Here is a 15786-nt window from a genome sequence, read left to right on the forward strand (position 1 = left end):
TGCCTGACTCCTCTTGAAAACGCATAGGAGTCCCAGGATCCCTGTGGCACGTGGAAAGGGACGCTGGGTCTCCCGCCTCACGTGGAGACGCGTCCCAATTGCCATGCCAAGACTCGAGGAGAATCCCGAGGTGTCGCTCGCACCTAGGCCGGAGTCCTGACGTCGCTGAAAAAACACTTGTCTGGAAGGGCCCTCCCCCTCGTAACTCGAGAATATACCCCAGGTACCGGCCGCAACTCGAGAAAAACAATGAGACTTCCCCCTCGCCGCGAGATGAGGCCGATTCCCCTGCACTGCGTGCAGAGCAATTCCGTGTTCCACATCAAACTTGAAAGGAGCCTTGATTTCTTTGATGGCACTCCAGAGAAAACCCAAGATCACTCTCTCAAGTCTAGAGGGATCCTGAGGTCACTGGAGCAACACGAAAGGGCTCCGTGGACCCCAAATCAACTCGAGATGAGAACTTAGTCCCTGGCTTCGACTCAAGAGGAATACCAACTTTCCAGAAGCATCTCAAGAGGAGGCTTCTCTCTGCTAAAGGTATGTGAAAGCGACCCTGATTTTGTGGCCTCAAGTGGAATGGACACCGAGATGCTCTGACTCGAAGTAAGGCCAGATATGCCTGCAGTGAATTGAATGCAGGCTCGTCTTGCATCTCCCAAGACGAAGGGATGTCTGAATCCCCTGTGGAGACCACAGAGAAAGACCTAGTCCTCCGCCTCATCGCGACCGGAGGCCTCACATCCTTTGAAAACTCGAGAGGCCCGCGGAGATCAATGCTTCCAAAGGAGACGATGCCTGACTTCACTTGAAAATGGATAGGAGTCCCAGTATCCCTGTGGAATGTGGAAATGGAACCTGGGTCTCTTGCCTCACGTTGAGACGCGTCCCAATTGCCATGCCAAGACTCGAGGAGAATCCCGAGGTGTCCCTCGCACCTAGGCAGGAGTCCTGACGTCCCTGAACAAACACGTGTCTGGAAGGGCCCTCCCCGTCGTAACTCGAGAATATACCCCAGGTTCCGGCCGCAACTCGAGAAAAACCATGAGACTTCCCCCTCGCCGCGAGATGAGGCCCGATTCCCCTGCACTGCATGCAGAGCAATTCCGTGTTCCACATCAAAAGTGAAAGGAGCCTTGATTTCCTTGATGGCACTCCAGAGACAACCCAAGATCACTGTCTCAAGTCTAGAGGGATCCTGAGGTCACTGTAGCAACACGAAAGGGCTCCGTGGACCCCAAATCAACTCGAGATGAGAGCTTAGTCCCTGGCTTCGACTCAAGAGGAATACCAACTTTCCACAAGCGCCTCAAGAGGAGGCTTCTCTCAGCTACAGGTATGTGAGAGGGACCCTGAGTTTGTGGCCTCAAGTGGAATACAGACCGAGATGCTCTGACTCGAAGTAAGGCCGGATATCCCTGCAGTGAATTGAATGCAGGCTCGTCTTGCATCTCCCACGACGAAGGGTTGTCTGAATCCCCTGTGGAGACCACAGAGAAAGACCTAGTTCTCCGCCTCACATCGATCGGAGGCCTCACGTCCTTTGAAAACTCGAGAGGTCCTCGGAGATCAATGCTTCCAAAGGAGACGATGCCTGACTCCTCTTGAAAATGGATAGGAGTCCCAGGATCCCTATGGAACGTGGAAAGGGACCCTGGGTCGCCGGCCTCACGTGGAGACGTGTCCCAATGGCCATGCCAAGACTCGAGGAGAATCCGGAAGTGTCCCTCGCACCCAGGCAGGAGTCATGACATCGCTGAATAAACACGTGTCTGGAAAGGCCCTTCTGGTCGTAACTCGAGAATGTACCCCAGGTTCCGGCCGCAACTCGAGAAAAACAATGAGACTTGCCCCTCGCCGCGAGATGAGGCCCGATTTTCCTGCACTGCGTGCAGAGCAATTCCGTGTTCCAAATCAAACATGAAAGGAGCCTTGATTTCCTTGATGGCACTCCAGAGAAAACCCAAGATCACTGTCTCAAGTCTAGAGGGATACTGAGGTCACTGTAGCAACACGAAAGGGCTCCGTGGACCCCAAATCAACTCGAGATGAGAGCTTCGTCCCTGGTTTGGACTTAAGAGGAATACCCACTTTCCACAAGCACCTCAAGAGGAGGCTTCTCTCAGCTACAGGTATGTGAGAAGGACCCTGAGTTTGTGGCCTCAAGTGGAATGGACACCGAGATGCTCTGACTCGAAGGAAGGCCGGATATCCCTGCAGTGAATTGAATGCAGGCTCGTCTTGCATCTCCCACGACGAAGGGATGTCTGAATCCCCTGTGGAGACCAAGGAGAAAGACCTGGTTCTCCACCTCATCGCGACCGGAGGCCTCACGTCCTTTGAAAACTCGAGAGGTCTGCGGAGATCAGTGCTTCCAAAGGAGACGATGCCTGACTCCTCTTGAAAGTGGATAGGAGTCCCAGGATCCCTGTGGCACGTGGAAAGGGACCCTGGGTCTCCCGCCTCACGTGGAGACGTGTCCCAATGGCCATGCCAAAACTCGAGGAGAATCCCGAGGGGTCCCTCGCACCCAGGCAGGAGTCCTGACGTCGCTGAAGAAACACGTGTCTGGAAAGGCCCTTCTGGTCGAATCTCGAGAATGTAGCCCAGGTTGCGGCCGCAACTCGAGAAAAACCATGAGACTTCCCCCTCGCCGCGAGATGAGGCCCGATTCCCCTGCACTGCCTGCACAGCAATTCCGTGTTCCACATCAGACGTTAAAGGAGACTTGATTTCCTTGATGGCACTCCAAAGAAAACCCAAGATCACGGTCTCAAGTCTAGAGGGATCCTGAGGTCACTGTAGCAACACGAAAGGGCTCCGTGGACCCCAAATCAACTCGAGATGAGAGCTTCGTCCTGGCTTCTACTCTAGAGGAATACCAACTTTCCACAAGCACCTCAAGTGAAGGCTTCTCTGAGATACAGGTATGTGAGAGAAACCCTGAGTTTGTGGCCTCAAGTGCAATGGACACTGTGATGCTCTGCCTCGAAGTAAGGCCGGATATCCCTGCTGTGAATTGAATGCAGGCTCGTCTTGCATCTCCCAAGACGAAGGGATGTCTGAATCCACTGTGGAGACCACAGAGAAAACCTAGTTCTCCGCCTCATCGCGACCGGAGGCCTCTAATCCTTTGAAAACTCGAGAGGTCCGCGGAGATCAATGCTTCCAAAGGAGACGATGCCTGACTCCTCTTGAAAATGGATAGGAGTCCCAGGATCCCTGTGGCACGAGGAAAGGGTCCCTGGGTCTCCCGCCTCACGTGGAGACGCATCCCAATTGCCATGCCAAGACTCGAGGAGAATCCCGAGTTGTCCCTCGCACCTAGGCTGGAGTCCTCACGTCGCTGAACAAACACGTGTCTGGAAGGGTCCTCCCCATCGTAACTCGAGAATATACCCCAGGTTCCGGCCGCAACTCGAGAAAAACCATGAGCCTTCCCCCTCGCGGCAAGATGATGCCCGATTCACCTTCACTGCGAGCAAAGCAATTCCGTGTTCCACATCAAACGTGAAAGGAGCCTTGATTTCCTTGATGGCACTCCAGAGAAAACCCAAGATCACTGTCTCAATTCTAGAGGGATCCTGAGGTCACTGCAGCAACACGAAAGGGCTTCGAGGGCCGCAAATCAACTCGAGATGAGAGCTTCGTCCCTGCCTTCCACTCAAGAGGAATACCAACTTTCCACAAGCACCTCAAGAGGAGGCTTCTGTCACCTTCAGGTATGTGAGAGGGACCCTGAGCGGGTGGCCTCAAGTCGAATGGATAGCGTGATGCTCTGACTCGAAGAAAGGCCGGATATCCCTGCAGTGAATTGAATGCAGGCTCGTCTTGCATCTCCCAAGACGAAGGGTTGTCTTAATCCCCTGTGGAGACCACAGAGAAAGACCTAGTTCTCCGCCTCATCGCGACCGGAGGCCTCACATCTTTGAAAACTCGAGAGGTCCGCGGAGATCAATGCTTCCAAAGGAGACGATGCCTGACTCCTCTTGAAAATGGATAGGAGTCCCAGGATCCCTGTGTCTCGTGGAAAGGGACCGTAGGTCTCCCGCCTCACGTGGAGACGCGTCCCAATTGCCATGCCAAGACTCGAGGAGAATCCCGAGGTGTCCCTCGCACCTAGGCAGGAGTCCTGACGTCGCTGAACAAACACGTGTCTGGAAGGGCCCTCCCCGTCGTAACTCGAGAATATACCCCAGGTTCCGGCCGCAACTCGAAAAAAACCATGAGACTTCCCCCTCCCCACGAGATGAGGCCCGATTCCCCTGGACTGCGTGCAGAGCAATTCCGTGTTCCACATCAAACGTGAAAGGAGCCTTGATTTCCTTGATGGCACTCCAGAGAAAACCCAAGATCACTGTCTCAAGTCTAGAGGGATCCTGAGGTCACTGTAGCAACACGAAAGGGCTCCGTGGACCCAAAATCACCTCGAGATGAGAGCTTAGTCCCTGGCTTCGACTCAAGAGGAATAGCAACTTTCCACAAACACCTCAATGGGAGGCTTCTCTCAGCTACAGATGTGAGAGGAACCCTGAGTTTGTGGCCTCAAGTTGAATGGACACCGAGATTCTCTGACTCGAAGTTAGGCCGGATATTCCTCCAGTGAATTGAATGCAGGCTCGTCTTACATCACCCAAGAGGAAATGATGTCTGAATCCCCTGTGGAGGCCACAGAGAAAGACCTAGTTCTACGCCTCATCGCGACCTGAGGCCTCACATACTTTGAAAACTCTAGAGGTCCGCGGAGATCAATGCTTCCAAAGGAGACGATTCCTGACTCCTCTTGAAAATGGATAGGAGTCCCAGGATCACTGTGGCACGTGGAAAGGGACCCTGGGTCTCCCGCCTCACGTGGAAATGCGTCCCAATTGCCATGCCAAGACTCGAGGAGAATCCCGAGGTGTCCCTCCCACCTAGGCAGGGGTCCTGACGTCGCTGAACAAACACGTGTCTGGAAGGGCCCTCCCCGTCGTAACTCGAGAATATACCCCAGGTTCCGGCGGCAACTCGAGAAAAACCATGAGACTTCCCCCTCGCCGCGAGGTGAGGCCCTATTCCCCTGCACTGCGTGGAGAGCAATTCCGTGTTCCACAACAAACGTGAAAGAAGCATTGATTTCCTTGATGGCACTCTAGAGAAAACCCAAGATCACTGTCTCAAGTCTGGAGGGATCCTGAGGTCACTGGAGCAACAAGAAAGGGCTCCGTGGACCCTAAATCAACTCGAGATGAGAGCTTAGTCCCTGGCTTCGACTCAAGAGGAATACCAACTTTTCACAAGCAGCTCAAGAGGAGGCTTCTCTCAGCTACAGGTAAGTGAGAGGGACCCTGAGTTTGTGGCCTCAAGTGCAATGGACACCGAGATGCTCTGACTCGAAGTAAGGCCGGATATCCCTGCAGTGAATTGAATGCAGGCTCGTCTTGCATCTCCCAAGACGAAGGGATGTCTGAATCCCCTGTGGAGACCACAGAGAAAGACCTAGTTCTCCGCCTCATCGCGACCTGAGGCCTCACATCCTTTGAAAACTCAAGAGGCCCGCGGAGATCAATGCTTCCAAAGGAGACGATGCCTGACTCCTCTTGAAAATGGATAGGAGTCCCAGGATCCCTGTGGCACGTGGAAAGGGACCCTGGGTCTCCCGCCTCACGTGGAGACGCGTCCCAATTGCCATGCCAAGACTCGAGGAGAATCCCGAGGTGTCCCTCGCCCCTAGGCAGGAATCCTGACGTTGCTGAACAAACACGTGTCTGGAAGGGCCCTCCCCGTCGTAACTCGAGAATATACCCCAGGTTCCGTCCGCAACTCGAGAAAAAACATGAGATTTCCCCCTCGCCGCGAGTTGAGGCCCGATTCCCCTGGACTGCGTGCAGAGCAATTCCGTGTTCCACATCAAACGACAAAGGAGCCTTGATTTCCTGATGGCACTCCAGAGAAAACCCAAGATCACTGTCTCAAGTCTAGAGGGATGCTGAGGTCACTGGAGCAACACGAAATTTCCCCTTGGACCCCAAATCAACTCGAGATGAGAGCTTAGTCCCTGGCTTCGACTCAAGAGGAATACCAACCTTCATAAGCACCTCAAGAGGAGGCTTCTCTGAGCTACAGGTATGTGAGAGGGACCCTGAGTTTCTGGCCTCAAGTGGTATGGACACCGAGATGCTCTGACTCGAAGTAAGGCCGGATATCCCTGCAGTGAATTAAATGCAGGCTCGTCTTGCATCTCCCAAGACGAAGGGATGTCTGAATCCCCTGTGGAGACCTCAGAGAAAGACCGACTTCTCCGGCTCATCGCGACCGGAGGCCTCACATCCTTTGAAAACTCGAGAGGTCCGCGGAGATCAATGCTTCCAAAGGAGACGATGCCTGTCGCCTCTTGAAAATGGATAGGAGTCCCAGGATCCCTGTGGCACGTGGAAAGGGACCCTGGGTCTCCCGGCTCACGTGGAGACGCGTCCAAATTACCATGCCAAGACTCGAGGAGAATCCCGAAGTGTCCCTCGCACCTAGCAGGAGTCCTGATGTCGCTGACAAACACGTGTCTGGAAGGGCCCTCCCCGTCGTAACTCGAGAATATACCCCACGTTCCGGCCGCAACTCGAGAAAAACCATGAGATTTCCCCCTCGCCACGAGTTGAGGCCCGATTCCCCTGCACTGAATGCAGAGCAATTCCGTGTTCCACATCAAACGTGAAAGGAGCCTTGATTTCCTTGATGGCACTCCAGAGAAAACCCAAGATCACTGTCTCAAGTCTAGAGGGATCCTGAAGTCACTGGACCAACAGGAAAGGGCTTCGTGGACCCCAAATCAACTCTAGATGAGAGCGTAGACCCTGGCTTAGACTCAAGAGGAATACCAACTTTCCACAAGCACCTCAAGAGGAGGTTTCTCTCAGCTACAGGTATATTTGAGGGACCCTGAGTTTGTGGCCTCAGGTGGAATGGACACCGAGATGCTCTGACTCGAAGTAAGGCCGGATATCCCTGCAGTGAATTGAATGCAGGCTCGTCTTGCATCTCCCAAGACGAAGGGATGTCTGAATCCCCTGTGGAGACCACAGAGAAAGACGTAATTCTCCGCCTCATAGCGACCGGGGGCCTCACATCCTTTGAAAACTCGAGAGGTCCGCGGAGATCAATGCTTCCAAAGGAGACGATGCCTGACTCCTCTTGAAAATGGATAGGAGTCCCAGGATCCCTGTGGCACGTGGAAAGGGACCCTGGGTCTCCCGCCTCACGTGGAGATGCGTCCCAATTGCCATGCCAAGACTCGAGGAGAATCCCGAGGTGTCCCTCCCACCGAGGCAGGGGTCCTGACGTCACTGAACAAACACGTGTCTGGAAGGGCCCTCACCGTCGTAACTCGAGAATGTACCCCAGGTTCCGGCTGCAACTCGAGAAAAACCATGAGACTTCCCCCTCGCCGCGAGATGAGGCCCGATTCCCCTGGACTGCGTGCAGAGCAATTCCGGGTTCCACATCAAACGTGAAAGGAGCCTTGATTTCCTTGATGGCACTCCAGAGAAAAACCAAGATCACTGTCTCAAGTCTGGAGGGATCCTGAGGTCACTGGAGCAACACGAAATTTCCCCTTGGACCCCAAATCAACTCGAGATGAGAGCTTAGTCCCTGGCTTCGACTCAAGAGGAATACCAACTTTTCACAAGCAGCTCAAGAGGAGGCTTCTCTCAGCTACAGGTAAGTGAGAGGGACCCTGAGTTTGTGGCCTCAAGTGGAATGGTCACCGAGATGCTCTGACTCGAAGTAAGGCCGGATATCCCTGCAGTGAATTGAATGCAGGCTCGTATTGCATCTCCCAAGACGAAGGGATGTCTGAATCCCCTGTGGAGACCACAGAGAAAGACCTAGTTCTCCGCCTCATCGCGACCGGAGGCCTCACATCCTTTGAAACCTCAAGAGGTCCGCGGAGATCAATGCTTCAAAAGGAGACGATGCCTGACTCCTCTTGAAAATGGATAGGAGTCCCAGGATCCCTGTGGCACGTGGAAAGGGACCCTGGGTCTCCCGCCTCACGTGGAGACGCGTCCCAATTGCCATGCCAAGACTCGAGGAGAATCCCGAGGTGTGCCTCGCACCTAGGCAGGAGTCCTGACGTCACTGAACAAACACGTGTCTGGAAGGGCCCTCCCCGTCGTAACTCGAGAATATACCCCAGGTTCCGGCCGCAACTCGAGAAAAACCATGAGACTTCCCCCTAGCCGCGAGATGAGGCCTGATTCCCATGCACTGCGTGCAGAGCAATTCCGTGTTCCACATCAAACTTGAAAGGAGCCTTGATTTCCTTGATGGCACTCCAGAGAAAACCCAACATCACTGTCTCATCTCCAGAGGGATGCTGAGGTCACTGGAGCAACACGAAATTTCCCCTTTGACCCCAAATCAACTCGAGATGAGAGCTTGGTCCCTGACTTCGACTCAAGAGGAATACCAACTTTCCATAAGCACCTCAAGAGGAGGCTTCTCTCAGCTACAGGTATGTGAGAGGGACCCTGAGTTTGTGGCCTCAAGTGGAATGGACACCGAGATGCTCTGACTCGAAGTAAGGCCGGATATCCCTGCAGTGAATTGAATGCAGGCTCGTCTTGCATCTCCCAAGATGAAGGGATGTCTGAATCGCCTGTGGAGACCTCAGGGAAAGACCGACTTCTCCGCCTCATCGCGACCAGAGGCCTCATTTCCTTTGAAAACTCGAGAGGTCCGCGGAGATAAATGCTTCCAAAGGAAACGATGCCTGACTCCTCTTGAAAATGAATAGGAGGCCCAGGATCCCAGTGGCACGTGGAAAGGGACCCTGGGTCTCCCGCCTCAGGTGGAGACGCGTCCCAATTGCCATGCCAAGACTCGAGGAGAATCCCGAGGTGTCCCTCGCACCTAGGCAGGAGTCCTGACGTCGCTGAACAAACACGTGTCTGGCAGGGCCCTCCCCATCGTAACTCGAGAATATACCCCAGGTTCCGGCCGCAACTCGAGAAAAACCATGAGACTTCCCCCTCGCCGCGAGATGAGGCCCGATTCCGTGCACTGCGTGCAGAGCAATTCCGTGTTCCACATCAAACGTGAAAGGAGCCTTGATTTCCTTGATGGCACTCCAGAGAAAACCCAAGATCACTGTCTCTATTCTAGAGGGATCCTCAGGTCACTGTAGCAATACGAAAGGGCTTGGTGGACCCCAAATCAACTCGAGATGAGAGCTTAGTCCCTGCCTGCGACACAAGAGGAGTACCAACTTTCCACAAGCACCTCAAGAGGAGACTTCTCTCAGCTACAGGTATGTGAGAGGGACCCTGAGTGTGTGGCCTCAAGTGGAATGGACACCGACATGCTCTGACTCGAAGTAAGGCCGGATATCCCTGCAGGGAATTGAATGTAGGCTCGTCTTGCATCTCCCAAGACGAAGGGATGTCTGAATCCCCTGTGCAGACCACATAGAAAGAACTAGGCTCCGCCTCATCGCGAATGGAGGCCTCACATCCTTTGAAAACTCTAGAGGTCCGCGGAGATCAATGCTTCCAAAGGAGACGATGCCTGACTCCGCTTTAAATTGATAGGTGTCCCAGGATCCCTGTGGCACGTGGAAAGGGAAACTGGGTCTCCCGCCTCACGTGGAGACGCGTCCCAATTGCCATGCCAAGACTCGAGGAGAATCCAGAGGTGTCCCTCGCACCTAGGCAGAAGTCCTGACGTCGCTGAACAAACACGTTCCTGGAAGGGCCCTCCCCGTCGTAATTCGAGGATATACCCCAGGTCCGCCCGCAACTCGAGAAAAACCATGAGACTTCCCCCTCGCCATGAGATGAGGCCCGATTCCCCTGCACTGCATGCAGAGCAATTCCGTGTTCCACATCAAACCTGAAAGGAGCCTTGATTTCTTTGATGGCACTCCAGAGAAAACCCAAGATCACTGTCTCAAGTCTAGAGGGATCCTGAGGTCACTGTAACAACTTAAAAGGGCTCCGTGGACCCCAAATCAACTCGACATGAGAGCTTAGTCCCTGGATTCGACTCAAGAGGAATACTAGCTTTCCACAAGCAGCTCAAGAGGAGGCCTCTCTCAGCTATATGTATGTGAGAGGGACCCTGAGTTTGTGGCCTCAAGTGGAATGGACACCGAGATGCTCTGACTCGAAGTAAGGCCGGATATCCCAGCAGTGAATTGAATGCAGGCTCGTCTTGCATCTCTCAAGACCAAGGGACGTCTGATTCCCCTGTGGAAACCACAGAGAAAGACCTAGTTCTCCGCCTCATCGCGACCGGAGGCCTCACATCCTTTGAAAACTCGAGAGGTCCGCGGAGATCAATGCTTCCAAAGGAGACGATGCCTGACTCCTCTTGAAAATGGATAGGAGTCCCAGGATCCCTGTGGCACGTGGAAAGGGACCCTGGGTCTCCCGCTTCACGTGGAGACGCGTCCCAATTGCCATGCCAAGACTCGAGGAGAATCCCGAGGTGTTCCTCGCACCTAGGCCCGAGTCCTGACGTCGCTGAACAAACACGTGTCTGGAAGGGCCCTCCCCGTCGTAACTCGAGAATATACCCCAGGTTCCGGCCACAACTCGAGAAAAACCATGAGACTTCCCCCTCGCTGCGAGATGAGGCCCGATTCCCCTGCACTGCGTGCAGAGCAATTCCGTGTTCCACATCAAACGGGAAAGGAGCCTTGATTTCCTTGATGGCTCTCCAGAGAAAACCCAAGATCACTGTCTCAAGTCTAGAGGGATTCTGAGGTCACTGAAGGAACACAATAGGCCTCCGTGGACCCCAAATCAACTCGAGATGAGAGCTTAGTCCCTGGCTTCGACTCAAGAGGAATACCAACTTTCCACAAGCACCTCAAGAGGAGGCTTCTCCCAGCTACAGGTATGTGAGAGGTACCCTGAGTTTGTGGCCTCAAGTGGAATGGACCCCGAGATGCTCTGACTCGAAGTAAGGCCCGATATCCCTGCAGTGAATTGAATGCAGGCTCGTCTTGCATCTCCCAAGACGAAGGGATGTCTGAATTTTATATGGAGACCACAGAGAAAGACCGAGTTCTCCGCCTCATCGTGACCCGAGACCTCACATCCTTTGAAAACTCGAGAGGTCAGAGGAGATCAATGCTTCCAAAGGAGACGATGCCTGACTCCTCTTGAAAATGGATAGGAGTCCCAGGATCCCTGTGGCACGTGGAAAGGGACCCTGGGTCTCCCGCCTCACGTGGAGACGCGCCCCAATTGCCATGCCCAGACTCGAGGAGCATCCCGAGGTGTCCCTCGCACCTAGGCAGGAGTCCTGACGTCGCTGAAAAATCAGTATCTTTAAGGGCCCTCCCCGTCATAACTCGACAATATACCCGAGGTTCCGGCCCCAACTCGAGAAAAACCATGAGACTTCCCCCTCGCCGCGAGATGAGGCCCGATTCCCCTGCACTGCGTGCAGAGCAATTCCGTGTTCCACATCGAACGTGAAAGGAGCCTTGATTTCCTTGATGGCTCTCCAGAGAAAACCAAAGATCACTGTCTCAAGTCTAGAGGGATTCTGAGGTCACTGAAGGAAAACAATAGGCCTCCGTGGACCCCAAATCAACTCGAGATGAAAGCTTAGTCCCTGGCTTCGACTCAAGAGGAATACCAACTTTCCACAAGCACCTCAAGAGGAGGCTTCTCTCCGCTACAGGTATGTGAGAGGGACCCTGAGTTTGTGGCTTCAAGTGGAATGGACAAAGAGATGCACTGACTCGAAGTAAGGCTGGATATCCCTGCAGTGAATTGAATGCAGGCTCGTCTTGCATCTCCCAAGACGAAGGGGTGTCTGAATCCCCTGTTGTGACCACAGAGAAAAACCTAGTTGTCCGCCTCATCGTGACCGGAGGCCTCACATCCTTTGAAAACTCGAGAGGTCCGCGGAGATCAATGCTTCCAAAGGAGACGATGCCTGACTCCTCTTGAAAATGGATAGGAGTCCCAGGATCCCTGTGGCACGTGGAAAGGGTCCCTGGGTCTCCCGCATCACGTGGAGACGCGTCCCAATACCATGCCAAGACTCGTGGAGAATCCCGAGTTGTCCCTCGCACCTAGGCAGGAGTCTTTATGTCGCTGAATAAACAAGTGTCTGGAAGGGCCCTCCCCATCGTAACTCGAGAATATACCCCAGGTTCCGGCCGCAACTCGAGAAAAACCATGAGACTTCCCCCTCGCCGCGAGATGAGGCCCGATTCCCCTGCACTGCGTGCAGAGCAATTCCGTGTTCCACATCAAACGTGAAAGGAGCCTTGATTTCCTTGATGGCACTCCAGAGAAAACCCAAGATCACTGTCTCAAGTCTAGAGGGATCCTGAGGTCACTGGAGCAACACGAAAGGGCTCCGTGGACCCCAAATCAACTCGAGCTGAGAGCTTAGTCCTTGGCTTCGACTCAAGAGGAATACCAACTTTCCACAAGCACTTCAAGAGGAGGCTTCTCTCAGCTACATGTATGTGAGAGGGACCCTGAGTTTGTGGCCTCAAGTGGAATGGACACCGAGATGCTCTGACTCAAAGTAAGGCTGGATATCCCTGCAATGAATTGAATGCAGGCTCCTCTTGCATCTCCCAAGACGAAAGTTTGTCTGAATCCCCTGTGGAGACCACAGAGAAAGACCTAGTCCTCCGCCTCAACGCGAACGGAGGCCTCACAACCTTTGAAAACTCGTGAGGTCCGCGGAGATAAATGCTTCCAAAGGAGACGATGCCTGACTCCTCTTGAAAATGAATAGGAGGCCCAGGATCCCTGTGGCACGTGGAAAGGGACCCTGGGTCTCCCGCCTCAGGTGGAGACGCGTCCCAATTGCCATGCCAAGACTCGAGGAGCATCCCGAGGTGTCCCTCGCACCTAGGCAGGAGTCCTGACGTCGCTGAACAAACACGTGTCTGGAAGGGCCCTCCCCGTCGTAACTCGAGAATATACCCCAGGTTCCGGCCGGAACTCAAGAAAAACCATGTGACTTCCCCCTCGCCGCGAGATGAGGCCCGATTCCCCTGCACTGCGTGCAGAGCAATTCCGTGTTCCACATCAAACGTGAAAGGAGCCTTGATTTCCTTGATGGCACTCCAGAGAAAACCCAAGATCACTGTCTCAAGTCTAGAGGGATCCTGAGGTCACTGGAGCAACACGAAAGGGCTCCGTGGACCCCAAATCAACTCAAGATGAGAGCTTATTCCCTGGCTTCGACTCAAGAGGAATACCAACTTTCCACAAGCACCTCAAGAGGAGGCTTCTCTCAGCTACAGGTATGTGAGAGGACCCTGAGTTTGTGGCCTCAAGTGGAATGGACACCGAGATGCTCTGACTCGAAGTAAGGCCGGATATCCCTGCAGTGAATTGAATGCAGGCTCGTCTTGCATCTCCCAAGACGAAGGGATGTCTGAATCCCCTGTGGAGACCTCAGGGAAAGACCGACTTCTCCGCCTCATCGCGACCAGAGGCCTCACTTCCTTTGAAAACTCGAGAGGTCCGCGGAGATAAATGCTTCCAAAGGAGACGATGCCTGACTCCTCTTGAAAATGAATAGGAGGCCCAGGATCCCTGTGGCACGTGGAAAGGGACCCTGGGTCTCCCGCCTCAGGTGGAGACGCGTCCCAATTGCCATGCCAAGACTCGAGGAGAATCCCGAGGTGTCCCTCGCACCTAGGCAGGAGTCCTGACGTCGCTGAACAAACACGTGTCTGGCAGGGCCCTCCCCATCGTAACTCGAGAATATACCCCAGGTTCTGGCCGCAACTCGAGAAAAACCATGAGACTTCCCCCTCGCCGCGATATGAGGCCCGATTCCGTGCACTGCGTGCAGAGCAATTCCGTGTTCCACATCAAACGTGAAAGGAGCCTTGATTTCCTTGATGGCACTCCAGAGAAAACCCAAGATCACTGTCTCTATTCTAGAGGGATCCTCAGGTCACTGTAGCAATACGAAAGGGCTTGGTGGACCCCAAATCAACTCGAGATGAGAGCTTAGTCCCTGCCTGCGACACAAGAGGAGTACCAACTTTCCACAAGCACCTCAAGAGGAGACTTCTCTCAGCTACAGGTATGTGAGAGGGACCCTGAGTGTGTGGCCTCAAGTGGAATGGACACCGACATGCTCTGACTCGAAGTAAGGCCGGATATCCCTGCAGGGAATTGAATGTAGGCTCGTCTTGCATCTCCCAAGACGAAGGGATGTCTGAATCCCCTGTGCAGACCACATAGAAAGAACTAGGCTCCGCCTCATCGCGAATGGAGGCCTCACATCCTTTGAAAACTCTAGAGGTCCGCGGAGATCAATGCTTCCAAAGGAGACGATGCCTGACTCCGCTTTAAATTGATAGGTGTCCCAGGATCCCTGTGGCACGTGGAAAGGGAAACTGGGTCTCCCGCCTCACGTGGAGACGCGTCCCAATTGCCATGCCAAGACTCGAGGAGAATCCAGAGGTGTCCCTCGCACCTAGGCAGAAGTCCTGACGTCGCTGAACAAACACGTTCCAGGAAGGGCCCTCCCCGTCGTAATTCGAGAATATACCCCAGGTCCGCCCGCAACTCGAGAAAAACCATGAGACTTCCCCCTCGCCATGAGATGAGGCCCGATTCCCCTGCACTGCATGCAGAGCAATTCCGTGTTCCACATCAAACCTGAAAGGAGCCTTGATTTCTTTGATGGCACTCCAGAGAAAACCCAAGATCACTGTCTCAAGTCTAGAGGGATCCTGAGGTCACTGTAACAACATAAAAGGGCTCCGTGGACCCCAAATCAACTCGACATGAGAGCTTAGTCCCTGGATTCGACTCAAGAGGAATACTAGCTTTCCATAAGCAGCTCAAGAGGAGGCCTCTCTCAGCTATATGTATGTGAGAGGGACCCTGAGTTTGTGGCCTCAAGTGGAATGGACACCGAGATGCTCTGACTCGAAGTAAGGCCGGATATCCCAGCAGTGAATTGAATGCAGGCTCGTCTTGCATCTCTCAAGACAAAGGGACTTCTGATTCCCCTGTGGAAACCACAGAGAAAGACCTAGTTCTCCGCCTCATCGCGACCGGAGGCCTCACATCCTTTGAAAACTCGAGAGGTCCGCGGAGATCAATGCTTCCAAAGGAGACGATGCCTGACTCCTCTTGAAAATGGATAGGAGTCCCAGGATCCCTGTGGCACGTGGAAAGGGACCCTGGGTCTCCCGCTTCACGTGGAGACGCGTCCCAATTGCCATGCCAAGACTCGAGGAGAATCCCGAGGTGTTCCTCGCACCTAGGCCCGAGTCCTGACGTCGCTGAACAAACACGTGTCTGGAAGGGCCCTCCCCGTCGTAACTCGAGAATATACCCCAGGTTCCGGCCACAACTCGAGAAAAACCATGAGACTTCCCCCTCGCTGCGAGATGAGGCCCGATTCCCCTGCACTGCGTGCAGAGCAATTCCGTGTTCCACATCAAACGGGAAAGGAGCCTTGATTTCCTTGATGGCTCTCCAGAGAAAACCCAAGATCACTGTCTCAAGTCTAGAGGGATTCTGAGGTCACTGAAGGAACACAATAGGCCTCCGTGGACCCCAAATCAACTCGAGATGAGAGCTTAGTCCCTGGCTTCGACTCAAGAGGAATACCAACTTTCCACAAGCACCTCAAGAGGAGGCTTCTCCCAGCTACAGGTATGTGAGAGGTACCCTGAGTTTGTGGCCTCAAGTGGAATGGACCCCGAGATGCTCTGACTCGAAGTAAGGCCCGATATCCCTGCAGTGAATTGAATGCAGGCTCGTCTTGCATCTCCCAAGACGAAGGGATGTCTGAATT

Source organism: Dama dama, chromosome 6 (assembly GCF_033118175.1).
Source record: "Dama dama isolate Ldn47 chromosome 6, ASM3311817v1, whole genome shotgun sequence".
Lineage (NCBI taxonomy): Eukaryota > Metazoa > Chordata > Mammalia > Artiodactyla > Cervidae > Dama > Dama dama.